Here is a 25990-nt window from a genome sequence, read left to right as displayed (position 1 = left end):
TTGTTTCTTGTCAGAGACCCTTATACACCAAAGAGGCAGAGTGAAAAGACAGGTAAACTTTGTACCATGACCTGTAGGGTCTTTCGGACCGTTGTGAAATGTTATTTCCAAATGATGAAAGAATATTTCCCTGTAGACTGTTCTCTGTCCTTCATTTTCTAGTAAAATTTGCCAATCAAAAGCTCAAAAATCGTGGGCCTATCTTCTCCCTACTAAAACTGTGAGATTTTTAATGCTATAAACTTCACTTGCTTTTTGTTGATTACTTGTACCTCTATGTTTTTCTCTGCAGCCACACAGAATCACAATTTTCTTTTCAGTAGTGTCACTGCAATTCTCCCATGAGTGCAATGAAAAAATAGAATTAGTCAAAAATTTCAGTTTCACAGGGAATCGACTTCTTGAGTTTTATTCTAGTCAGAAAAAAATACCTAAATTTCAAATAGCACTTAGGAAATATGTCATATAGTAATTGAGATTTGGGTTTTATTTCATTATGGAAAAAAGCACTAACTTTCTATGCATGCAGAATTTTATGGGGTAGTAACTTGAGGAATTAATTTAAACTTCATTGCATTGAGGAGAAATTTAAAATCAGCAATGAAGAAATGAACATACATCAGAGTAAGCAACACCAGAGAAAATCTGAAAGGCTTGGAAGTTTATGTTAGCTATTATATGTACGAAACTAGGAGACAACAGATCACCTGGGCTAGTGAATTCAGTCCTTGCTAGTGAGGCTTCCAAAGAAGACTTCCAATTCTGAAAAAAAAAAAAAAAAAGTGCTTTTGTCGTAAGAAAACCCTCAGCCACTGTAGATTACCTTATTTGCAAAGGTGGAAACAAGTTTGATGTTCAAGATTTTATGTTGTAATTTTTTTCCAGTCTGTTTTTCTGGAAGTTTCAAGTTTGCCTTTACACATTTACTTCAGGATGCATTAATAATAGCCTTGTATACCTTTTACCCATATAATCATCTCCTCTCACGTTTTAAGGAAACTTCAGTATTCTTGTTGGGTGAGATGCTTTTTTGCCTTCTTTTTCCTGGACCCAGATAGTCTTTTATTAAATGAGGGAAAAAGTTGTTTTGATTTCTTTTGTTTTCCTCTCCTTTTCTCTTTCTGTCTATACCTTCCCACAGAATTCTGCTTGCAGCACCAAGATTTTGTCTCTATAATCATACATTGTCAACAGTGACAAGAGGTGTAATTAGCTTCATAACCAGATTATATCATGAATCACACTCTCTCAAATGTTTAATTCCATTGGCTTGGGGTCCAGACAGCCACCCGCAATGGCGAAGTGCAGGAGTGTTTGCAGGGCTCCTGTGTGTTTTCCTAGTCGCAGGTAAGACTGATTTCTAACAAGCATTCGTCTCCTGTTCAGGTTTTAGATAGGCATCTTTCTGTAGCAAAGGTTCAGTCACTCTGAAATTATCACGTGCGCTTATGAGGCCCAGATTTCAGTAAGGAAAGACTTTTGCTTTTTTTAACTTGATTTGAGGTAAATTCTTGCTATGTGCAAAGTCAGAAGCACTGCCACTTGGAAGAGGAGGGAGCCTGAGGGAATACAGCTTACTGGATTCATCTGAACCAGCCTGAGAGGGCTGGACAAAGCTGAATGGATTAAACTGGCTTTTTAAAAGTCACTAGTATTCTTAAATAGCAACTTTGGACTTGTTCATCTGCTCCCAAGATTTCCAATGGTGTGGCAGGCCACTGCTGGAGGCCTTCATTTTTCAGAAGGAAAAGGGTCAAATCTTGGTGCTGGGGAAGTGTACAGCAAAAGTCCAACAGATCTCAGGAAGGGGCCATGATTTCACCCTGCATCCAACTTTTTCCTCTGCCGAAGTGAGTGCTAAAATGCAAAGCAATTGCAGGAGAGAGCAAAGAGAACAGAGAATTTTCCATGCAAACAGGCATTAATCAAACAAGCCATTTTGTAAAGAGAGACGCAGTAAAGAGGATTTACTCACAGCTAAAGGAATTTTTATGTCCCAGAGTTTTTTTTCAGTTTTGCCAATTGCTAAGTCGAAACAAGGCAGGAGGAGGAAGGAGAAGGTCATACAAAGAAATATGTTGGCTACTCCTAAGCTGTGCAGAGAATCAAGCCTCTCAAGTTCTTGAGTTAGTTTTTAAGTGTTATATGTCCAAAGGGGAACATCAGAAAGAAGCACAGAACTGTAATGAAAATATAAGTGGACTCAGATCAATGGGAATTTTGCTGTGATTCTGGCAAGCTTTAGTTTGCCAAAATCCTGCTTGTACTGACTGCAGTAATTTCCCTGTCTCCCTACAGTGCAGATGTCTTCCGGAGCAAGAGGGATGCTCCTCCTATTCCAATTTTCTAGAAATGGATGAAAACTTAAAGATTTCTATATGCAGCATTATTTTTTTCCCCAAAAAAGCAGATCTGTTTCTCAGTCAGAAATTTTCATTTTTGAGAAAGTCTTTTTACAGCTCCTTGCCACTGGGGGCAATCTAATACAGATATTGAGGTGGCCAGTGCTGCTTGTTCATTATAGTTCAACCATCTAACTTAACAGAAAGAAATGATCACTAAGGCCAAACAGAAAACGCATCTCCTGTGCTTCACTAGAAAATGAGGAGATGTTTTTCTCTGAGAAGGAAGGGAAGATGATAGCAACTTTAAGATTTAAATTGATCCAGGTATATGATGCTAAAGATCCTAAATGGTTTCAAATTGCAGGAGATTATCTTGTAATTTGTATATATTGCTTCTGTAGGCTGCTGAGGAAGCTAATTACGATATATCCTGTGGTTAAGTTACCATCTTTCTCAATGACTGAAGATCATAATTTTGTCTTCAGGTAAGTTTAATGTTTTCCGTCTGTTGTGTTCATTTGTATGCTGCAGAAGCGCTGACAAGCTTCTTGTTATCCTGTATAGAATTTGTGTCAGCCAACCAGATTAGCAGAAGAGTCACTTCTATGAAATTATAGGAAACAACCTCAGCCCCTAGAGAGCAGCTTTTATTGAGAGTATGGCCAGTAAATAGGGGCTGAGACTGGAGACAGGCCCTTAAGCTGCGTTCACAGAGATGCTGACCCATCTGACCAGGCATTTACAAAAAACAAAGTATGCGCTGTCAAAGCCTGTGCAAAGTATGTGCTGTTATACAGCGTAGTGGGAAGGAGACGCGCCGGTGCTGGGGACACCCGGTCGTTCTGCTGACCAGCGGCAGTCACTTTGCTGTGCTGTGACTCTGTGATGGGAACAGCCCACACAGAACAACTGTGGAGCAAACGGGAGAGCAGATCCCCATGGCTTGCCCTTGCTTCAGCAGCGGGGATGCTGGCACCTGGGGGAAAGGTAGCACCTGCCAGCTTTGTTCCAAAGTTGTGTTTTATTTTGTAACTGGCATGCTACGTATAGGCCATCTCGAAGAGACTGTCAGGGAAGTTTTTGTTTCCTTAAGCAGGAGGCTAAAGGAAACAGTTGAAGGATTTCTTAAGTTTCAAGTGATTTTGGATACAATCAGTGTGATAAAAGAAGAGCCTGTGAAAGAGCATGCTCATTCTGCACATCTAGCTTCTAGTTAGATGATTGAGGATTGATGGTTGAGGGCAACAGGTTCTTCTTATGCCTTGTTCTTTTTTTTCCTTTTGAAACACTCATATAGATCTTTTCTAGTAAAAACATTTGGATCTTTGGCATGTGAGACTATTTTCTTACTGAAGTGAAAAGTGCGTTAGGTGGGAGAGTATGAGAAAAGGGAGTTGCATCTAACCTTGAAGGAAGAGCAGGAGTAAATTCTTTCCAACTGTGATAAAATGTCATGTAGGTTTGTCAAAAAAAAAAGAAAGAAAGAAAGAAAAGATATATGGTCAGTACTGTAAGTACTTACCCTTAAATGTTGTATTTTGTAACCCAGATGAGACAACAAGACAATTCTTATCATAGGAACCGTGCCTGCAGGAAGAGGCATTTGGTAGCGTAGTGAATGATGATCCATAATAAGGAATGGAATCTGAGGAAAAAGCTAGGATAAAAAGAAGAAAATATTTTAGCAGTTTTGTGTGCTGCTTTGCATACTGCGGAAGTGAAACCAAACCTCCAGATCTGAGTACAGCCTCCAAAAATTTTTAGGAGCATTCTGTTTGGGTTTAGGCCTAATTTCAGAGTGGCTGAAACTCCAGGTTGCGTCCCAAAGTTTGCCATTATTCATGCTAGTTAAAGGATAGATGTCAGACCTTGTTTCTTCTATTCAGCAACAGAAGACGAAGTGAAGGAAACCCTCCTCTTTAAAGTCATTAGTGAGCTCTGATGTGAACATGCTCATGCAAATGCTGCATGTAGGGACTAAGGCAGGAACGTTGCTGGACAACAAGGTTGTGGTGATTGGGCTGGGTGAGAGACATTTTCCTGTGGAGGTGGCTGGATGCTTGGGCTGCTTAATGAGGACGTATGGGCTGCAGATAGAGCGGGATAAAGAGATGGGAGAAGACAAGAGGTCCTAATTCTTGGCACAGATATTGGCTGGGCATGGTACTGCCGTTGCACAGTCTACTGATCGGAGCCACTGACTGCCGTGGGAGAAACGATGTCAGGTAAAAAACCACCCACACATTTCTAAGCCTCTGGATAGGTTTGGGTTTTATTTGGATGTGAGGGCTGCTTATTTGGTCCTTGGTGTCAACAACAGTTCTCAACTTTTGAACACTGAAATGTAAGACTCTGTCATGTTCTGTTAATATATGTTAAGTAACCTTTAAAAATAAGTAATCTTTACAAATAAATAAATGCACTAACATCTGTGAAAGGCAACTTCCCACACTGACCAAATGTCCATCTGGCTGCAGGCTGGGGGAGGGAGACTGTCAGGACCCGCAGATGGGATTCAGTTAATGTATGTGGGTGACCCCGACAGAGGTGTATTAGTTTGGCTAAAACTTTGGAAGCTGCCGCTGAAATCCTCCTGTCAAGGTTAATCTTATAAAATGTGAGTATTATCTACAAAAATAGAAGTGAGCTATTTCTTAGCTGTATTCAAGCAATGTTCAAATCCTGGACTGGATGAAATATTTGGAGACCGATCTCTAACTGGTTGAAAAGGCTGAACCAGCTCGTACGTAGCAGCTCCGTTTGGCTTACAAGCTGGGCGATGTTTCCCTACACACACACTGTTGTGCTGACCCTGGAAGCACCTGTACTGGTTAAAGTGAAGATCCAAGGACTTACCCAGCATGTGAGAGAAGGAAATAAAAAGGGCCACTATTTTGAGCCCATTTGTGACTAGCACTTGCAAAGGCTTGAGTGCAGCCTTGCCATACCACGTACTGGGGTGGTAGGAATTTGCAGCATTTCAGTTTTAGAGTGAAAACACTTTTGACATGGTCGTCTTGCTTATTAATGTAGTGAGGAGCACGTTATTAGCTGCCTTTTTGGCAGTGATATGCTGTTGAGGTTGTGCCTCAGTAGTGGTTGGAGGGAAGGGGAGCAGTGTGATGTCTTTGACTTTGCACCACATGTTTCCGAATGCTGTAGTTCACTCTCACATTTTATAAAATCAATTTCCATTCTGTCATGGTATTTCACACATTCGCATTCTGAATAAGTTAGAGAATATTCTACAACTTACCAAAATAACTTTAGTTTTAATTTTTCCTATTACATGAAGAAACCTATCCCTACTTTATCTGTTGCAGATGGAAAAACTACATATGGAGAAGTCAGATCTATTAATTAGTTTATAGGCACATAGTCCCCAAAGAGTGCCACAGATCCATGTGTTATTCTTAAGAGCTGTCTGAAGTACTTGCACTGAATAATTTATTTGAATTTAGTCCTGATTCTGCTGTTAATTATCTAAGATCAAACTTTGGGGCTTTTTTTTTGTTGTTTTTTTTGTACCATACTGTCCATTAACTAAATTCAATCAAATGCTGTCTGAATATATCTCAGCCTACTGAGGTGTTCAAACCATCAACACTCATTGACTGTGCTCTGTTCTTTTTATGGTACGATAGGATGATTACTAACTTCTGTTGTTTTTAATCCTTCAGTCATTATTTAAATGCTAGTTGGAAGAAGGAAGGGGGAGGAAAGCAGGAAAATCAGAAAGACACATGGAAACCCTGCACAGTGTTATTTTTTATTTCATCTTTCAGGGCTGTTTCAAAACCCTAGATAAGAATGCGGTTGCATTGTGCTAGGAAAAGAGGGCAAAACAGCATCTTCCCAGCATCACATGGCTCTTTTGTGTTGCAGAGGGTTTGGGTCAGCCACGTAGCGATGGGACCAGACAGCACTGACTCCCATGCTCAGCCAAAGCTCTCACTTGGCTAAGCAGCTTCAGACTCCACTGTGAGGGACTTTCAGCAGCCGAGATGAGAAGGGCCAGGGCAATAGATTAGGGAAGAGTTGGGCCAACAGAGGTGAAGCAGAAAAGAGGCTGTAGTCTGAGAGTTGTGTTTTTGGTTGTGGATTATTTGATGTGTGAGTTTTTTAGCTGGCCTATTTATAGAAGAAACCCAGCAAAACATATGGGCTAGTTATGCCTCTGTACAGCAATGTATCAGGATAATATGATCTTCAATCCTCACTGAACTACTGTAAATTTTGCCTGACAAATTACAATTATTCACCTTTGTAAAAAAACAAAAACAAAACCAAATAAGATTAAAAGGAGTTTTTGGATGTATTTGCTGTTGCGTGGTGTACATGTAGTAGTATTTATAGAGAAACTATTCAGAAAGATTAAATTAAACACTTACTGAAATCTATGGCTCTTCACCACTGTTCATTTTATTCCCCTAACATCACTCTGTGAAATGTTGCCACCCCTCATGAGTCAGTGTGCATACTCTAATGCACACTCCCTATCCCACAGCGTAGGGCCAGATATGCTGAGGATTTGTAGGCACTGCAGGATAAAAGGTATTTGTGTCATTCTCTAGGGCAAAGTGAAGTGACTGATGGGATCAGCCAGAGTGCTGGGTGCAGCTTTGTCTATTAGAATACCTTTAAAAATGCATTGCTTCTCCTAAATGGACAAGAAAAACAAGGAGGACTGGAGAAAAATGTCCGTAATTGTGTCTTTCCCAGAGGGCCCCAAAGGAGACAGTGACTTTTCCAGGATTAAATAGAGACTATGAAGCAGCGCTGGACTTTGAACCTGGATCTCCCAGCATGTTGCCATTTATATAGAACATAGAAATGCTTTTGGAAAATGGATGGGAAAAAGGGTCAAAAATAACATCCAATCTAATTCACAGCTGTATGTGAGAAAATATTTGCAGACACGTCCTTGTGTTCATTCCACTCTCTCAATTACTACTGTGTTTTGCGTTTGAGGCTCTGTAGTAGCCGAAAGATTTATTTAGCTGCATCCAATTTATTTATTTATTTAGGTAACTCCCTCTGGTGCTTCTTATATAGTTATGCATTTTCATGTTCCAGTAAGACAGTGGAATGCATTGTGTCTATGCACAACTTAAGTGTAAGCAAATAAGCATTGTGGCGGGTCCCGCTTCTTTTGATTAGGTCATTTTTTAATTAAGCTTTCTGTGCATCTTCGTATCTCTTACTGGATGTTACGGGAAGCGGCAGCCTCTTAATACTTGCAAGATTTGGCACTGGGACTTCTGGGCTGCTGCCAGGCCTTGTACACAAAGGCTGCGTTGATAGAATTGTGATAAGGGCTCGGTGGGAGATGAGGGCTGGGCTTTGGCCCAGTGGCTTGACCTTGCTCGTGTTGGGTCGACAGCGAGAGCCCTGCTAATTTCAAAGAGGATACGTGAATATATTTTCATTCTGGAGTGCCGTGTGCGGGCAGATGGGAGGGCCTGCTTGTGGCAATACTGAGTGCAGTTTGTTGATACACAGGTGCCTATTCTTGCGAGAATCAGTCCTTCTTTTGGCACAGCAGCTTTATATATCCATGTTTTGTGTGTGAACGCAATGTTTGTAAGGCACTAGATTGGCAGTCCTGGAGACAGAAGTTCCCTGTGCCCTGGGTGTCTGCTTTGGTGGTGCTGGATTTACGAATCATGTTGTGAGGCAGGCCTGCGTATCTGAGGGCAGGACGGAGACGTTGGTCAGTATTCACTCAGGTTAATACTGCCAGGTTGTAGCCACACACTGGAGTTTGATATTCTCATCACCTAAATTCCTAAATGCACTTCTGAGGCAAATTCCCTTCTAGCACAAGCTGCCCAAACATCTGTGGCGAGACTAAGGAAAACATGGAGAAAAAGACCCGGAGATGAATATTTCAGCAGAAACGTGGGAAGCAATGCAATGTAGCTCACGCAAAGCCTTCTGTAGTGTATGCCATAAATTAACACAATATAAATTTATACATATTTACACCACATAGACTAAAATACATAAATCCTCAATACTCAGCCTTCTGTAGTAGGTGTAAGCAAGCAGTCCATATGCTTAACTGAGTTCTGGGGAGCTCTAGGGAACAAAATGTATCTTTCTGGAACTTATGATATTAAGAAGATTATAAACTAGGGTAATCAGTGCAGTTCTCAAAGTGAGTTGTCTTTTCTGCATGCTGAAAACAAGCAGCAACCTCCTGATTTGCTATCTAAGGCCCTAATTCAACCAGGTGCTAAAATACACATGTAACATTTAAGCACATGAATAGTCCTATTGATGTTGAAAGTCTAAGGATAAATTCATTGCTCGTTGAATTTTCCTGGCTTCAGGCTCTATGAGGCTATTTTCCTTTTGAATTTGTGCGCTTCCACTACAAAATACAAACTTGTAACATCTCATTCGGTACCCGATATTTCCTTTCTCACTACTTTACAGAAAGTATTCTAAACCTGTTAGATTTTAGCCCTCTTTTGTACAGCTGTGCAATGAAGAATTGGATCTCTAACATTTGATCTGTCTCTATTTTTTTTAAATAAGGGAGACATTTTTTTTGGTATATGTATTTGAGGCATGAAACTTGGATTCCAAATGCCAGAATTCTCTTCCTAACTATACCATAGTTTCCAAGGGTAAAGGGGAATTACATGATTACTAAGAAATCTTTGCAGTGATTTTTACAACTGAAATGGCAAAATATTGCACTTCACAGAAGTACTAAGAGAAGGAAAATGATGGACAAGAGGAGAAGAAAATGGAGGAAATGTTTGTTAAGTTTTATGCCAAACTATCCTGCTACACATTCTTTGGAGCAGGGACAGTGGAGTTATTTGCACCATCTGATGCTGGCCACCAATCATAGATACCTGTATTACAAGCCTAGATGGCGCCTGGAGAGGTAAAGAAGCCCTTCCAAAGTACAGTAGGATTTTCCTGTGCCGAGTCTCAGCACACCTTCTGCAGCACACCAGGGTGCTAGTCCCCCATCATTAACAGTGGTCATATTTTAACTCATACCTGGGCAATCCTCTAGAGCAGACTAAGGAGGAGTCCTGACAGAGAGCCTCAGACCTGGACAAGAAGAGAATGTCCAAGAGGGTCCTACCGTGTGTAGACACCAAGGTCTTAGTGTATCTGTGCCAGGACTGTGCCCTGCTCAGCCCTGCTTTACTCCTGGGCAAAATTCCTAGTAGAAATAAGAAGAGATATCAACAAAGCTAAAAGAGGCTAGATTCATGCCAACTCCTGTATGGTGCCAGTTCAAATTTTTAAAAATAGCAGAAGCTTTCTACATTCAGGCAAGAGACAGAACTCAACCCTCTGGGCCATCTCAATAGGCATGCCAGGGTTTCCTGCAGCTGCATGACTTCTTTGGCAGGGTGGTAAGCATTGACATTCTCGTCACCTGTGACTCTCTGCCATTAGGGATGGTGACTCAAGAGCTAGGTCTCCTTTTTAGTCTCTTCATTCACAGAGGCAGCCAAGGAAACCCATTGGAGAGGTCCACTTCATGGGTCAGAGCATGCTGCCCTGCCTTTCCTTCCAGGTCTTGGAAAAGCCACAAACTAAGTGATTTGCAAAGGGTGCTTTTCCAGCACACTCCAGAAGCACAGCTGTAGCAGATATTTTGAGGTGTGCTCGCCTCCTCATTGAAGGTAGGGGAGCAGGAGAGAAGAAAAAGCAAATGGACTTAGTTGACTGATGTGGATGATATGGTGAGGAGCTTCAGGCCGCTGGAAGTCAAGCATCAATTAAACACTGGGCCTTGAGGGAGGGAGGAAATTGTGAAAGCTCCCCATTTCCCCCACTGCAGTCTGTGAACCGCAGGCTGTATGCAGGAGAGAGTCCTGAGCCTTGTTTGTTGCAAAGCGCTAGGAGCCTGTGTCACTTCACATTGCAGCAAACTGTCTGGGTTGCCATATCCCATCACAGCATATATGATTGCAACATTGAGTACTGTGCCTCCATATCCCCCATTTTTTTTTCCTTTTCTACTTGTCTAAGCACATACTTAGCCCCATCCCACATGAACCTGGTTGGATGAATTGTTATGGCTGCACTGTCCACGAAAGCTGAGATGACAGAACATAGTCTCCCAGCTTGCAGGGCATGTGCCTTTTTGGAAGGAGACTGGTGATACAGTGGAGATGAAAAACCCACTGCCCCAGCTCCAGCACTCCTTTTGCACAGACCTCTCTGCTTGGCCTTGCTCATAACCATTAGCTCAATAAAGCAGAAGACATTTCAACAAGGCTGGGAGAAATAAGGCTTCCTTTCTCCCTTTGTCAGTATTGAGAAAAGACCTGAACCATTTGCTCTTCCGTGAAATGTATGGGCACAGAGCCTTTAACTGGTTGTTTTAGTTTTCCTGCCTCTTTTTGTGGACATAGGTGCTTTACTTTAACTGGAAAGGAATCAACAGGGGGTGTCAGAAGGTAGTTCTATCTTCTGTTTACTTTAATTTATAATATCTACAAATTTATACTGGGTCAGCCTCATGCTATCTGAACAGTCCTAGTTTGGTGTCATCAGCCTTTGACCTTCTGTGGAACTATTAGCAAAGATTAATTGTCACTGACTTGGAAATTTTTATGAAGCAGAGATTTTGTCCTTGCCAGTTGGACTGACAAATTTGATTTAATGTCAGCACTTGAATGAGCTGTCTGGTAACCGATTTTGATCAGACGCTCCCATGATCGATAAAGAGTATTTCTTTACAACTCATCTTACAAAATCAGTTGTGGGAATGGATCAATTTGACACATGGAGTCTAACTGTAGATGCAACCTCTTAAGGACAAGTTTTCCAATGAAAATACAATTGAAATATAACAGAGAAGGGTAATGTGGTATATCTTATGAGTTCATTACGGTACAGCAGTTGCTACTCATAAGTTATCTTTGGTGTCACTCCAGGAATACCAGTGTAGTCCTAGGAGAAATGAATTTTGACCCTGCAGTCTCAGATTTGGGCTTCCAGCTCAGAAATTACAGAGGTATTTAGTCTGTGTATTCTCCTTACAAACTCCCACTGGAGTGATTTCCATTTGGTGCATGAGGAGAATCCAGTAGGCAGGTGCATTCTCACAATGACCCAACATTAAGTGTCTAAGGATAAGATCCCTCAGAATTCAGAGACACACACACTCTCCTTCTCCTCCCCATCCTTTGCCAAGCCCAGTCTACAAGTGCTTCAGCATGACCTCTCTGTTATCTGTGTTTTGTTAAGATTTACTGTTCTTTCCTGAGGGAAACTGGTAAACAGCATGAGCCTTCTTGGAAAAAAAAAATGTTCTTTTTACTTTAGTTGAGTTCCTCCCCTTTGTTTTGCTCTGCACGATTATTACCTTATCATTTAATTACATTGCCCTTTTGCTCCATCAATGCAGACCAATGCATTGAAAATGAACAGCAGCATGTAACCTTCTGAAATCGCTAATTGTAGTACTGCAGGTGAGCTGAACAACAGACTATTGTAAATTTGGGTCTGAAGTACTTTGCTGTTTAAATTGGACAACAGCAGGAGAGAGAATAAAAGCTTTTTCGTACCTGACGTTCTTGGAAACCTGTTCGTAGTTCTTCATGGAGGATTGATGCTGTACTTGAATATATTAAAACAGGGGCACATGAATGACATTGATACTCTGCAGTGGAAACAGCTGAGCCTTTTGTATTCTCTTTACCATTGCATGAGAGTTATGATAATCTGCTTCTTTCTCTAAATGGAAACCCTCCAGGGAAGTTTTGTGTACTCTAAATAGCATCTCTATGATCAGAGACTTGGCTTCATGTGCATGTAGTGCATAATAGATAAAGATACAGGAATATCAATGCAGACTACAGGTTATTTGGGCAAGGCGAGCCTGTTTAGTGGGTGGGCATGTTATAAAAATGACAAACAATGCAGTGTTGCTACTACTATTTCTAGCAAATCTCCATATTTTGCCAAAACTTTTTAAAAATTCTGAACAGAAAATGGAAAGTTTTCTCATAAGTACCTATATCTAAACCATTTACTCACCTTGTATGTATAGTCAGCAGATAATCACATTCACTTTTCTCTATTTTTGTTACCTTGAATTTCATATAGCTATTTTAATGTGATTTCAGTGCTGAAAATAGTCTACCAATAGAGATGAATACAGATTTTCAGAATACTTACAATCTTAAATGTTGCATGAAAATTAGTTGATCAAACCTATTAGCAGCGCTGGCTTACAAATAAGTTGCATTAATCTGTTTTCTCCTTTGATAGAGAAAAGAGCCCCAGCTTAGCCGCAGCACAAAGGCATAACTTCTCAGCTTTAACTTTAGCAGGGCTAGTGGCTTCTTAGTTGGGTTAGTGGACTCCTGTTTATGGTTGTCCAGGGAAGATCAGAGAACTGTCTTTGCACTGGAGTGGTCTACATGAAGAAAGCTAGCGTGCAGAAAGCTCATATGAAAGCTGATAAGATACTAAGCACGTGGACTAATTCTTTGTGTACATACTCTGACTGGCAATTCCCTTTTAAGGGGCAAGAAGGTGACTCTCTTAGACTCAGATCTTTTTATGAAAAGGAGTTTTCTTTTTTTTTTCTTTTGAGTATGTGATTGAAGAACCAATAATACACTTTCATTACTGTATGTTTAGGACCATACAGAATATATAGAAGAATAAAGGTCATTCCCTCTAAGAAGGCGAAAAGTACAGTACAGCTTTTCAATAAATAGGTAAGGGAGCAGAGGGAAGGAGGCTTGGTTGTTACTGTCGTTATACACTTCTTTCCTGACCCAACAGACATGTCAGAGAGAAAAAAATGTTTACATCAAGGAAACATTTCCTATTTCTGGATGAGATTAATCTAGGGCAGAGAGAGAGGCTCAAGTTACTGTAAAAATAAATTATTTTATGGTCAATTGCAAGGGGTCACGTATGCATTCCTTTGACAGTAGATGAAACCATTCTGTTTGAATCTGAGTACACGATGTAGGTTCAGCCAAGTAGTGAACTGAAAGTATTGCCCTGAGATACCACACATTGAACTCCTTACAGGAGAACATTCCCTACTTACTTCAGAGCCTAAGCCTGAAAAATGTTCAAGTCCTGGTGCTGAGTTTCCCCAAGTCCTGCCTGTAAGTACACGGTGGACTGGCTGTAGAGAGGTACGTTAGTTGCTTTGAGTTTTCTCTGTTTCTCTGTTTTCTAGCTTGTAATCTCATAAAATCTGCCCCTTTTGAGTTGAAATTCTTTTAGGTTTTGTTGGGGAGCTCACTGCAGGAGAAGACTTAGGCACATCCGCCTCAAAGGCCTGTTCGAGCTAGGATCTCATCACAGACACCCAAGTTCAGTTTTTCATCCTCTCCATAGGGGATTTGAATTCCTATTTCTTACCAGTGCTGCCAAGCTACTAGTCACTGCTGGGTGTGGAGTATACTTGTTATCTTTTTCAAATTTAGCACCTGGTGGAGCCAGATGAGAAACTTGAATGCCGCCGCCCTGTGCCAGCATCTGAGCACAAACTGAGCTATCATGCAGCCTGTCCTCTACCCAGTATGAGCAGTTAAATTTATACACAGTTAAAACAATAGGATTCAAGGAAGCACCAGATTCTGCTATTTAGATCAGAAATACGAATTTGAACTAGGGAGAGACTAAGAAAAGTGTGGAGCCTGGTGGTTAGGGCTCTTCTTTGCAAGAGGAAGCACCTTAGTTCCTATGCTAGTGAATGGTTATTTTGCAAAGTTAAGAGGAGAGAGTGTGCCAGAGCTGGTGAGATGGTGGTAGAGAGATGCTCCCTAATGGGGGCACTGATCTCCTTAGCCAGACAAATGAATTGTCCTCATCATTCAGATAGTTGATAAATAGAGCCATTATCAGTAACAGTTTTGTGAATAGTTTGCTGAAATAGGATACCCATTGCTAGATTAAAATAACTGGTGAACTCAACTTACATTTACATGTACTCTGGAATAACGAAAACTGTATTCACAGGTGTGTTTGCTACTTGCTGGACTCCTTGCCTAATTCAAGTCCCATCTCACTTTATGGGTAATTTTATGCCTGATAATATTTTCCCCTTGTTTGTCACAATGATCAGAGCAGTTTAAAAATGAAGGAGAGAAGCCAGAATGGACATTAAAACCCTTCATACATGCAGAGCCTGTTGCCAGCACATGTAAGGTTTGAAGTCATACCTTCAACCACAGTTCTTGCTGGCCTCCATAGGAGTTTAGAGCTTGTATGTTAGAGCAGAACTTGCCTGTGACTAACAACTTCAGACATGGCCCCTGAAGATTTAGGCACCAGAAAATATACCTTCACAGAAAATCAGAAGCAGACAGGTGAACACTAGCTCGATTTGCAACCCAAAGTGGCCGGATGAGAGGTAAGTAGGGTAAGTTCCAGTTAAGAGGTTTTAGCACCAGTGCGGAAGCCAGTTAAGGAAGTGGGATATATTCATAGAGCTGTAGTCACTGTGTGCTTAAATCAGTTTTGAAGGCGGAACTTTACCTCTTAGGTCTAATAGTAAATTTTCAAAAGAAACTGCCTTTCTAAGCTACTGCCAGTTTTTCTATTGTCTGCATATATAAAAATCTCATTTTGAATCTAGATAAGCTCTTGGCTTTAATAACATCTTGAGACTGCAAGTTTCGTAGCTTATTTATCATGCAGTAAATAAAAAAAAAACCTTTTGTGGTTGGTAAATTCGCTGCTTTTCACTTTCCTTGGGTATCAGCTTGCTTTGTATTGTCTGAGGAGATAAAGGGGAACACCCCACTTAACCTCTCAGCATCATTCTGTACTTCCTTTTCAAGTAATTTTTGTATGGCTTTAATACTGCATACCTTTTATAAATGCTACCTTTTAAGAGAAAATAATGCAATCTCTCAGTATCCATATAATGAACTATCTCTGTTACATTCTGCTGCCTAATAGCATTGTGGTTTTTCCATTGAGGGATGCCTTATTCGATCGTTCTGACAAACTGCTGTTTTCTTGTAGCAAAATTGTTCAACATAGTGTTTTTACTGTTTTGTCAATAAGCAAAGGAAATAAAAACCTTATGGGATTTGAACAAGAACATTCACACGCCGTATGTGAGCAGCGTTTGAATTGGAGTGTGGTGGGGAAGCAGAGTATAATATGCAACCTGTTTACTGAAGTGCATGCCAGAGCAGTGAGCTTTTATTCCCACTTGCAAGAATATCACTTTGGGCCTATTTTCTCTCTCCTGCCCACTCCTCCTCCTCTCACCCCAACATTTGATACTAGCATTTTATTCATTTATATATTTATTTGTAATTGCCTTTTAAAGATTAAATTTTCTTTTAACGTGCTCATCCTACAAGTAGAATTACAGCGTTAAATTATGCAAGCATATCTGCTGTAGCAAAATGTTCTCTTTCCAATAAGAACTGCCATTCCTTGGGGCATTACAAGGCAGTTGGGAGCTCTGCGGAAGGAAAGAAGTGGCTCTATCTCCGAGCAGACTGCTAGGGATCTTTCTGAAGTTAGGCCATGTCTACAGCGGGAGTTCAGCTTTTTGATGATGAATTAATGCATGGTATAAACAATGTGGATTGAATGAAGCTATTCATTTTTTCTAATCATACAAGAAAAAGGCTGAATGCAGAAATTTGAAGAAGTCAAGTGAAGCCTTATACAATTCAGGTGAAGAAGTCCAATATAATACATATTAAGCCTGTGGAATGAATGGCCACAAGTTATTTACAGATGCTTTGTGGATAAACAGATGATCTAGGATTACTTTAGCTAAGACGTAAACTGTTTTAGATGGCTGTGGGTTCAAATTATAACAAGCTTTTCATTGATTCGCTACTGTTCCTAAACACAGATTATTCATAAATTGACCAGTTTTGCTAGCATAACATACTTGTTTCTGGCCATTTCCTAGAAGCACATTGAATTAAATACATTTTATGTCAATTCTCTGATATGATGTTGCCATTTCTCTGTTTGCTACCAATTGTGAAATTAGACAGCTTCAAGTTATGTTAGATTAATCTGTTTTGATGTCTGTGTTCCCTATCTGCAGAGACTGACAGAGCTCCACCCACTTATTAATGAATACGTTAATTATCTCCTATTAGGTGCCTAAACAGGGCTCCACTAAGCAAATAGTGACAGCCAGTGGCACTTAAGGGCATAAATGGTTTCTCACTGTGGTCAGTAGTCTCCACTGCTGACAACGCTTCTTACTTTTTTGTACTTCCACTCGCTGAACTCTCCCTCAGGCGGTTATTTACAGTGCTGAAGTGCAACAGAGAGTTCAAACAAGGAAGCCTTAAAAGCTGCCTTAATGACATCTATAGAAAAATCATCTAACTCAGCATTTGTCTTCAGACAGAAAGTCAGAGTTCACAGATTTTGTTGTTAGGCAGCTTCCATTTCAACCCCCTTCTTCCCCCATCTAGCTAGTGGGTTAAAAGGCTGCCTAAAATACTAACTTTCTTCCTTGATGCATCTAAGTCCCAAATACTCCGTGAATCAAGAAAAGTACAAAACCGCTGTTTCAGTTCTCCTAGTTCCAGGTGGACCCGTTTTCTGATGCCCTTTATTTGAAGTTCATGGGCTGAACAAATCCTGTTTTAAAGTGATATTGATGCTCGGGAACAGTAAAGGTTTGGGATTAATGTGGTTCCGTCAAGAAACTTCGAGCAGGTTCCGTCAAGAAACTTCTCATTAGTACGCCACAGGCTCTCATTACACACCCGTTAGAAAGTGAGTTATGTTTAAGACTGCCTCCTCCAGGCACATTGTCCTATTTCTGCTGGGCACAGCAGTGTTCTCCCTGACTGGAAGAAACATGGAAAAGGTTATGCAGTGGCGGGAGAGGAGGCTGTAGAGCACGTTGTTCTCCTTTCTCTGAAGTCACAAAGCCGGATAAATGTCAGTATAGCTGGGGCAGGCTTGGCATCATTCTGATCAAAGTCTGTGCTTGAGAACCCTAGGGCATTGCATCTAATTCTTTGATGATCCCGAGGAAAAGTTATTCAACGTACTCACCTGATTTGGACTCCGAAGTTTCATTTACAAAGAAGACAGAGGTGCATAAGAGCTGAACAGACATTGACTCTTAGAGAGATGTAGACTAAATTTTTATCCTTGTTATTTTCAGGGATCTGCTTTTTCAAGAATGCTACACGCTCAGTAATTTCAGGTAACTTCAGCTAGAGGGATTACAGACTCACAGCTGAGGATGGAAAGGACCTCTGGAGGTTGTCTGGTCCAACCCGCTGCTCAAGAAAGGTCACCTAGAGCAGGTTGCCTGGAACCATGTCCAGTCAGCTTTGAGTATCTCCAAGACTGGAGACTCCACAACCTCTCTGCCCATCCTTTTCTGGTGTTCAACCACTCTCACAGTGAGGAAATGTTTTCTTACATTCATATGGAATTTCCTGGGTTTCAGTTTGTGCCCATTGCCTCTGTCACTTGGTACCACTGAGAAAAACCTGGCTCTGTTTTCTCTACCATTAAGTATTTACACACGTGGATAAGATCCCCCTCAGTCTTTTCCAGGCTGAGTAGTCCTAGCTCTTTCAGCCTTTCCTTGTAAGAGAGGAATCCTTCCCTGCTTTAAGCTTCTTTCATTCAGGCAGTTTTTAATACCTTTTAAGACTCAAATTTCAGGTACCTGTTGTATATCTGTGAAAAAGTCTATGGAGCTTGCTTAGAACACAAGCCTTTATTCTTAAAAGTCTATGATATTCTGGCATAACTATGATACATGCCTTCAAAATGCTTTATGATATTGATATTTGTAAGAGGTATGAAGTAGTTTTCATGGATGTTCCTATATAGGAAAGTTCTAGGACTGGCAGCACTGAAGTTATTTACTCATTACAAACTACACTGGTCAACTATGTTTAGTGTTGGTCAGTATTAGCCTCAACAACCACTCTCTCATGGGAGAAGTGGTGTTAATTCCTCTTCTGAGCCATAGCAGCCCAAGCTTTGAACAAAGACACTGTGTACACTGAGCTGTGGAAACTTACAGCCTTGTAATTAGATGTTATATTACTGACAGTAGTTTGGGGGAGATTTTTGGTTATCAGGTTCAAATGAGACAAATCCTTTTGCTCTGTAAATAAGAAAGTTAATCGGTCACTGAGAAGAGGACCCAGGTGTGTGCGTTTTTAAGTGTTTCTGTGGATCTGATGGACACAGAAATTATGGTCATTCTGTGCAGAGCTGACCTTATGTCTGAACTGACAGCTAAAATGAAGGAGATGCATAATTATTCAGATGTGGAATAAAAAAGATGATTCATTCATGACACTTGGAAGCAAAGAAGTGCCAGTGAAAGGAGCCAGGCTTTCTTGGCTGGTATAAGTGCATTAATCGAGGAAGACGTGTTTGCTTTAGGGCATGACTAGTCAAACTTTAAGCAACACATGATTTCTCATTTGGAGGAGGGAAGGGATGGCATCAGATGTTTTCACAATGGAAACTTTGTGCCTGTGACAGACCTCCATGGTATTGTTCAGAACAGGGAAACATAAAGACCTTGTTATACTCAATATACTCTTGATGTTAATCTCTGGGGCGTTCTTTGTGGGCAATGTCTTTAGCTCTAAGCAGCAGGTGATGATTTCAACAGTTTGGCTAAATAGACCTAACTTTGGGCAAAGAGACTAAAACAGGACCAAGGCTGAGATGGTTGTGGTGCTGGGAGGAAGAGGGAGCTTGGGGAGTCCTGTGTGGATTACAACAGAGGTAAAGCTTTAATAATCCGGAGAATGTGCAGGCTGATTCTTTCTAGCAGTGATTATTTCTCTGTTGGTGCTTCCAAAAAAAAATTGCAGTGCTCTGTGGTTACAACAACAAAGCAGAATGAAAGAAAATTGTATTTTCCTCTTTAGAAAATGTGATAGGATGGCATCTTTCCTTACGTACTGATCAGTTGTTGTTTGGGTTCAGTTTTTGCTTTAAGATGCCAGCATTTAAACCAAATGTAAGCCTGCAGCTAGGCTGCAATGTAAGTCAAGAAAGGTGCATCACTTTGAATGCTAGAACAGGAACATTAATGTTTGACCTCTTCTTCAGGAAGGAAAGAGAGTGAGTGAATATAGATCAGATGGCCAGCATCAGCCAAGCGTTGAGAAAGCTAAATTATACACAGTGAGGCTGTACCTGATGCAGAAGGGTTGTAGAGCATTATTTGTGTGTGGCAGAGAGACTTGCAAAAGCAAATGTTAATTCACCTGGTTACTTTTTTATTATGACTAAGAAATTCCAGACCAGATAATGACTTTGTTCACAAAGAGAATTTGACAATACCTCTGACCACATTTAAAGTCTTTTGAAAGAATGCACAAAAATCCTGGAGACATGTCTAGTCATTACATTACCCCTGTGAGTATGTTGTAAAGTCACATGAGGGTGAAACAGTTAAGAAGTACCAAACTGAATAATGACACTAGATATCAGATAAGAATGTTCTGACAAAAATTGGATTAATTGAGAATGTAAGAAGTTTTATTTTCATCTATAAGAAACTGTATTTTTCTTGAGAATGTATTGCACTCTCATATTCAGTTCTCTGTGTCCTTTTGAATCAGCTGTGTAGGCAGTTATGTTCTTGGAGAAATTCTGTCATCTGCAATGCATTTTTCTCTGCAGCTGATCTTATAGTATCCTTAATGAAGTCTTCTAAATGGGAAAAAGGAATTTGTATTGAAGTCAAAAAGCTGTTCAGCCTAGAAGTATATAATAGCCCTTTGTGCAGCCCCAATATGTGAGAGGATATACCCTGTGTGTGAGGCTGATTCCATAAAATAGCACCATTGTAAAAACTTTATTTGCATCAGATAAACTAATCCACCTATTCTGAAAAGAGTTACTGAGAATTACTTAACAGAGATAGTGGTATGAATCTGGGAGAGCACAATTCAGACAAAAGATCTCCAGATGATAAGAGAGCTGACGTTGAAAACACAACCCTTAATTTGTATGTATCTCCCCTGGATTTGACCAAAAGTTTGGATATATGCAAATCTGAAGATTTTTTCTGTAAGATTGTCCTCTTGAGCTTGCAGCTTCTGCTTAGCAAAAAGCCATATTTATACTCACAGAGATATGTCGCAGTCATCTTAGTAACTTCTTTGGAACTTGTCTGGGAATTGGTGTGGTCAAGCTCTACTAAGTCCTTAAAGAAGAAGCATTTATTAGTAAGGAAAGCAACAATTCCAAGCAGAAGGAGCTGTGTTCCATTTATCTTTGTCTCGGGAAACCACTTCCTTTCCTGAAAGCATCAAAACAGCCCAAAGGCACTGGTGACCAAACAAGGTAATTACAAGTAGAAATAATTACGTGAATTAGAAAGCCTTTGAGACCTGCTTTAGACATGGGGAATACATCTGAAGTTAAGCTCTAGTTTCCCGAAGTTTGAATATGTTTGAGTTTCTGGTTTTGGCAGAGGCCTATCCTACTGTAAGCTAATTAGTGTGCTAGTATTTTATTTGGATATTTTTCTTGAGTGGGCTTTTTCACTGTGACTCATGCAGGGTGATTTGAAGTGTGTGAAGGTAGACTTCCGGAGGAGTAGCAAGTAAAACTATATAAATCCTAGAAACACTAAAGGCCTTTTGTCTTTTAAGACCCAGGTAGTCATTCTCCAGATGGAGCAATGCCTGCAACTCACAACTGACATTTCTTTGTGGTCCGGTTTGAGAATATATTGTGGGTTACAGAGATCTGTTGCTAATAGCAAAGTGCAGCTTGGAAGAGAACTGAGAGAAATATTATTCAATAGCTGAAACAAGAAATGGATTGAGAAGGTGGGAAAACTGATAAATTTTAAATAATCCCATTGAAGAGATTTTGTTTTTTTCAACTAGCAGGGCACATAAGGCGACCCTGTAACTGAATGTTTTAATGCTGGCCAAAATGGAGAATTAAGCCATTCCATTCACTCCTGATGCTCTGGCCTGATTTTGTATCATTCTAAATGGTGAATGCCATCTTAAAGATTTTCTAATGCTTCTCATTTTTACATACTGATTGGATGTGCCTCTTGGTTATTTCATGGAGGTAGTGTTACCCTGATTTTTTAAATTTTAATTTAAAACTTATGTAGCTGCTAGTTTCCAATCCTGCTATAAATTTCTCTTAAATTCACATACAAAATGCTAAAAACACAATACCAAGTTACATACAGAATGATTTTTTTTTTTTTTTTTGGTGAAAGAAAAAATGTATTTAACTAATGTATATACCAATGTGGTGTTTGTAACTAAGAAAAAGCTGGAGGAAACATGAGTGATTTTACCCTACCTCTCACACCTCCCAAGCCAACAACAGCATAGTCATTAGCCTATGAAATTATCCCTTCATTTTGGAAGTAAATCATCTCCTTCTCTCAGTGCACGGGGTAATCAGAAGTGTTAAGTCTCCTGCATTTGTTGGTACTCTCAAAATTTTGGTAAGCGTGCTCCTGGTTACTTGAATGCCTTTTAGCAGTGCATGTCCACTGGAGGACCAGAGCACACTGGCTGGAATCAAATAACCCTGACAGCTCTTAGAGTCTTTGTTGGATTCTCCTTAAAGCTTGTAGCACCTGCGAGTCTGTGACTGGGGAGGAAACGCACTGATTTAAAAAATAGTAGATAAAGGGCTTTTCCCAGGCCTCCTGATTCTGGCAAAAAAATCCCTAAAAAATAGAGACCCTAAGGCCCCAAAATCCAGAGGGCAGAAAGTCAAGAACAGTCCCTCTCTCCCAGATAAAGTTTTCCCGATTTAAAACAGATCTCATTGTTTGAGGCATGGTGAAACTCAAGCTGTTGAGTGCTTGAGATTGCCAGTTCTGAGGTTTTCTAGGTTGTATTTTTGGTTGTATTTATGAAATGCATTACTTTATAGCTAGCTGAGGTTTTCAGAGGTGGGAGAATTGTGTTGTTTACATGCTGTGGATTGACTGGGAACAGTTTCCCAGGGAATATTCAATATTTGAAATTTGAGCTGAGTTGATTAGCTGTGAATGCTTGCATATGCTGTGTGGCGCTGTTCCAGTTCCTCGACTGAATGAACATAACAATTTTGGCAGTTCAGATTTTGAAAAGTACCGCTGGTGTCTGGAAGGCCCTGGGTTCCCTCAAAGGGTAGTTTGTGTTTAGGGATTTGGGCAGAATGAGATATACGGGGGCCAGTGACCCTTACCTCTTCTTTCATGGGTAGATTCACAGCTCTCCCAAATGCAGGTTCTTTCATGGCACGGGAAATACCTTGAGCAGCAGAAGAAATTGGTGCTGCCACTTGCTGCCTTTTTCCAGGGCTTACTCAGCTTTTAGAGGTGAAGCTCTCAGAGTGGATCTAAGCAGCAGCGACAGTGGATGGGTGTAATTGTGTAGAAACGTTATAATGAACACAGTACATTTCTGGAGATAAAGATTATACTTCAGACCATTTAAGCATGCATTATCCTTTGAACACAAAGGGCTACATTTGTTTGAATATTTTACTGTCACACTTTGGCATGACTGGCAGCGTATGTGTTGAGAAGAGACAGCACAACAGCAAGAAGGAGGTTTGGCAGGGCAGAGCAGAAGTCCACAAGCAAAGCTACCCACAGACTAACAGCATCCAGCCTGGGACAGACACTGCTCCCTTGCCCTAGTAGTAGACCAAAAGTCAGTGTAAATGAACAGAAATTTGGCCCGGATAGACAGGACTTACTCAACGGGTGCTAGCCATTGCAATCAGACCATTTGGATATTATTTTCTTTTTGGGGGTGTACAAACGTGTATGTTGAGACAGAGTCTATACAGCAGGTAAGTGTGCTCTAAAATGGGACTGCCAAGAGCTTCTGAGAAGCAGCAAGGTTTCAGTGCAGAGCCGGCTGCATTTTCTTTTGTTCTTTCAACAGGTTAGTAATTACGGTTGCAGTAATTAGGCTTGATGGAGAGTATATAAGACGATAAATGGTTATTCTGTGCAGTAGTGGGGGATATTTGGTGCCAAGCTTATTATTTTCAGTCAAAGCTAATTATCTCTATTATAATACATGACTCTCTTTTTTGAATTATGAGTGGGAAACTGCTGAATAGATTTTTTTTTCAAAGTGCCCTGAACCATGGAGAGAAATGAAAATTAAAAACAATGAAAAACTTGTTAGACAATGAGAAGACTCATCTGTAAAGCTATTTCTGACAGACTTTTTTCTCCCTCTCATCTCCGGTTATATAAATATCAAATGCTTATCACGCAATAAATCGTTGCGTTACACATGGTACGGGTATAAAAGTTTTGTCCGGACATCAGAAGCAACGTTTTGGACGGAGTGGCTGGTGGGGAGCTCAGACGGGTCAGGTGTGCGGGTGCTCCCTGTGGGCAGCAGAACGGGTGTCCCCCCATGCGGCTCTGCTGCCCACAGCCGCCTCTCCCTGACGCGACCCGGGGATTTGCAGACGCCGCTATCCGGAGCCTATGGAAAAGACAGAACAGCCACCTGTTTTGCTCGTATTTACGGCCTGCCTTGGAAATCTGGGCAGAGAAGTTGTGAGCAGCGCCCTAAGGGATTACACCTGCTGGCGGGCTTGCCTAGGGCGCTAGGGGCAGGGGACAGAGGTGGGTTTTGCTTAGCAGCGTTTGCCAGCCGGGCCCTCCTTAATAGGGCACTTGGCCCCTCCTGCATTGACACTGCGGTTTCAATTCCTACCACCGTCAGGGCTGATCACCTTCTGAGCCTGAGCCGGGTTACAACGTGCTGCACCGCCTTTGCGCAAGGGAACAGGCAGCTGCTTGCTGTTGAATGTAAATACTCCTGTTTTAATCGAGCACATGGAAAAAAAAATAAAATAAAGCTTCTACAGTTTCTTGCTTTCTGTGTATAATTTGCTTGCTTTTGAAAACTTGTGATTTTAGTTAAATTGCAGTTTCCTACAGAAAGAGATCAGTAAACCTTTCTTTGTGTTTACAGGGCATCTTTCCTTAGAAATTGTGCAACATGCTTTACCATGTTGTACACAACAGATGTGGGAACCCAGTTGGTGTCATGTGTTGTGTTTGGTGGTGTTTTAATATCTGCTCTTGGGAGACAAGCAGTATAAAGAGAATCCGAGTTACTAAGGTGGATAAAATGTTCACAAGCACTAGTGTTTGCCTGTCTTTGGTTACTGCCAGTAAAACCACATCACACTAGCACTGCGGTGTTCATCTGCAGTCTGTACTAAAAGCTGTTTGACTCCGCTTGGAAATTCCATCCTTTGCCTTCTTGCTAATTTTTCCAGTAGTCCACTGTGTCTCACAAAAAGTCTGTTTATTGAGTATATAGTTCTTACACTTCATAAAAGCTCCTAATCAGACCTTCTGAGTTTTCTCTGGCAGTGCCAGTCTTATTCAGAGGTGACTATAGGTGGACTGCAGCTTTGATGACACAGACGTTGTTTATTTAAATTTATAGCACAGGATGAATCATCTTTCTAAAACTGAGCCTACTCTTGTGAACTCTGTGCAGGGAACTTCCCCTGGAGATTTCTGTGCACGAAGCGCTGATGTTAAGTTTGTTGTTGTGCTGTCTCAAATCTTCCTTGGGGTTAGTGACAGCGTTGCAACAGCTGCCTCTTATGGGTGAATGAGCAGAGCCATAGCAAAGAGATCTTGCTAGGGCAGATGCCCTGTGTCAGTGAGAGTCCCCTTCAATTAAATGTGTGGTTCTTTGCACCAAACTTGTTATAGGTGCTGGGATGGCAGGGAATTCACAAAGTAATACTGTAAGAAGAATTTTCATTGCATTTTCATAATTCCATAACTCTTTTCATAAAGCTGTGTCTATTAAGGTTCCCACTGTGGTCAGAAGATTAGCATTTGGTAAGGGTTATTCATATGAGTCAGGGTTGTCAGATATGGTCCTGCGCTGGCTGCAGAGCTGGTAACTCTGCAAGGCTACCAAGAAGGGAGTAATGTGCAAAGTTCAGACAGTGCAGTCATCTGTACTTTAAATTGAATTTAGATAGACATATAAAAATGTGTATCTGAGCTGTAGGAGAAACAGAAGACTCTTGATTTTCACAAGGCAAACAAATATATATATAGCACAAACATGAAAATAGAGACAGTTTTCACATAATCAAACCAAAACACATGTACAGCACTCTCTACTTCATTCCTGGGATCTGAGAATCAAAAACTTAGCAGCTAATAACAGAAAATCGTAAAATATAGTACTAGTTGATTAGATCTGTCAAGAAGCAAAACTCCAGACTGGGAACTTGCAGTACCAGAGAACAGGAAAATCCATTAAATGTACACAACGGTAACTTTTAACTGTAATCTTGTATAGATGTCTCTGTAAACTATAACTCAAAAAATCAACTTAACCCATTTACATTTGCAAACATCTCAACAGAATAGCTTTAGATGCTGTTAGCCTATTTTTATTTTATGTCTCTTTTTTGTAGCTGTGAGTTAACTGTTTTAAAGTGTATCTCTGTGGGAATTGAGGGGTTTTATTATGTACATTTCTGTACTATACGAAGCAGAATGATCGATTTTGTTTATGCTGGTTGTTGTTTGTTTGGCTGTGTGACAAGGTTGCTATCAACAGCAGGAATGAAGCATGAGGTAATGACCACAACTTAAATGAGAGCACTTGTCGTACCTGCTTTTTGCTTGGACTGTTCAGAAAGTTTCAGGGCATAGTCAA

General features: G+C 40.7%; 1 protein-coding gene across 3 annotated transcripts in view; it reads left to right on the top strand.

Annotated features, from left to right (window-relative positions):
• The window catches only part of ATXN1 (ataxin 1), a 312787-nt gene that overhangs the window by 27628 nt on the left and 259169 nt on the right, over positions 1 to 25990 (top strand). For 2 of the 3 annotated variants that reach the window (XM_062569932.1, XM_062569931.1), the window contains one exon: positions 2747 to 2830. The gene's annotated coding sequence lies outside the window, so the exon portion shown is untranslated. Of the gene's footprint in view, positions 1 to 1271; positions 1348 to 2746; positions 2831 to 25990 lie in introns of those variants that run through there. The other variant, XM_062569938.1, reaches the window with a different exon arrangement.

The sequence above is a fragment of the Rhea pennata genome, chromosome 2 (genome assembly GCF_028389875.1).
Source record: "Rhea pennata isolate bPtePen1 chromosome 2, bPtePen1.pri, whole genome shotgun sequence".
Classification (NCBI taxonomy): Eukaryota; Metazoa; Chordata; class Aves; order Rheiformes; family Rheidae; genus Rhea; species Rhea pennata.
The sequence above is the reverse complement of the archived record's forward strand: the minus strand, read 5'-3'. Positions and strand labels throughout refer to the sequence as shown.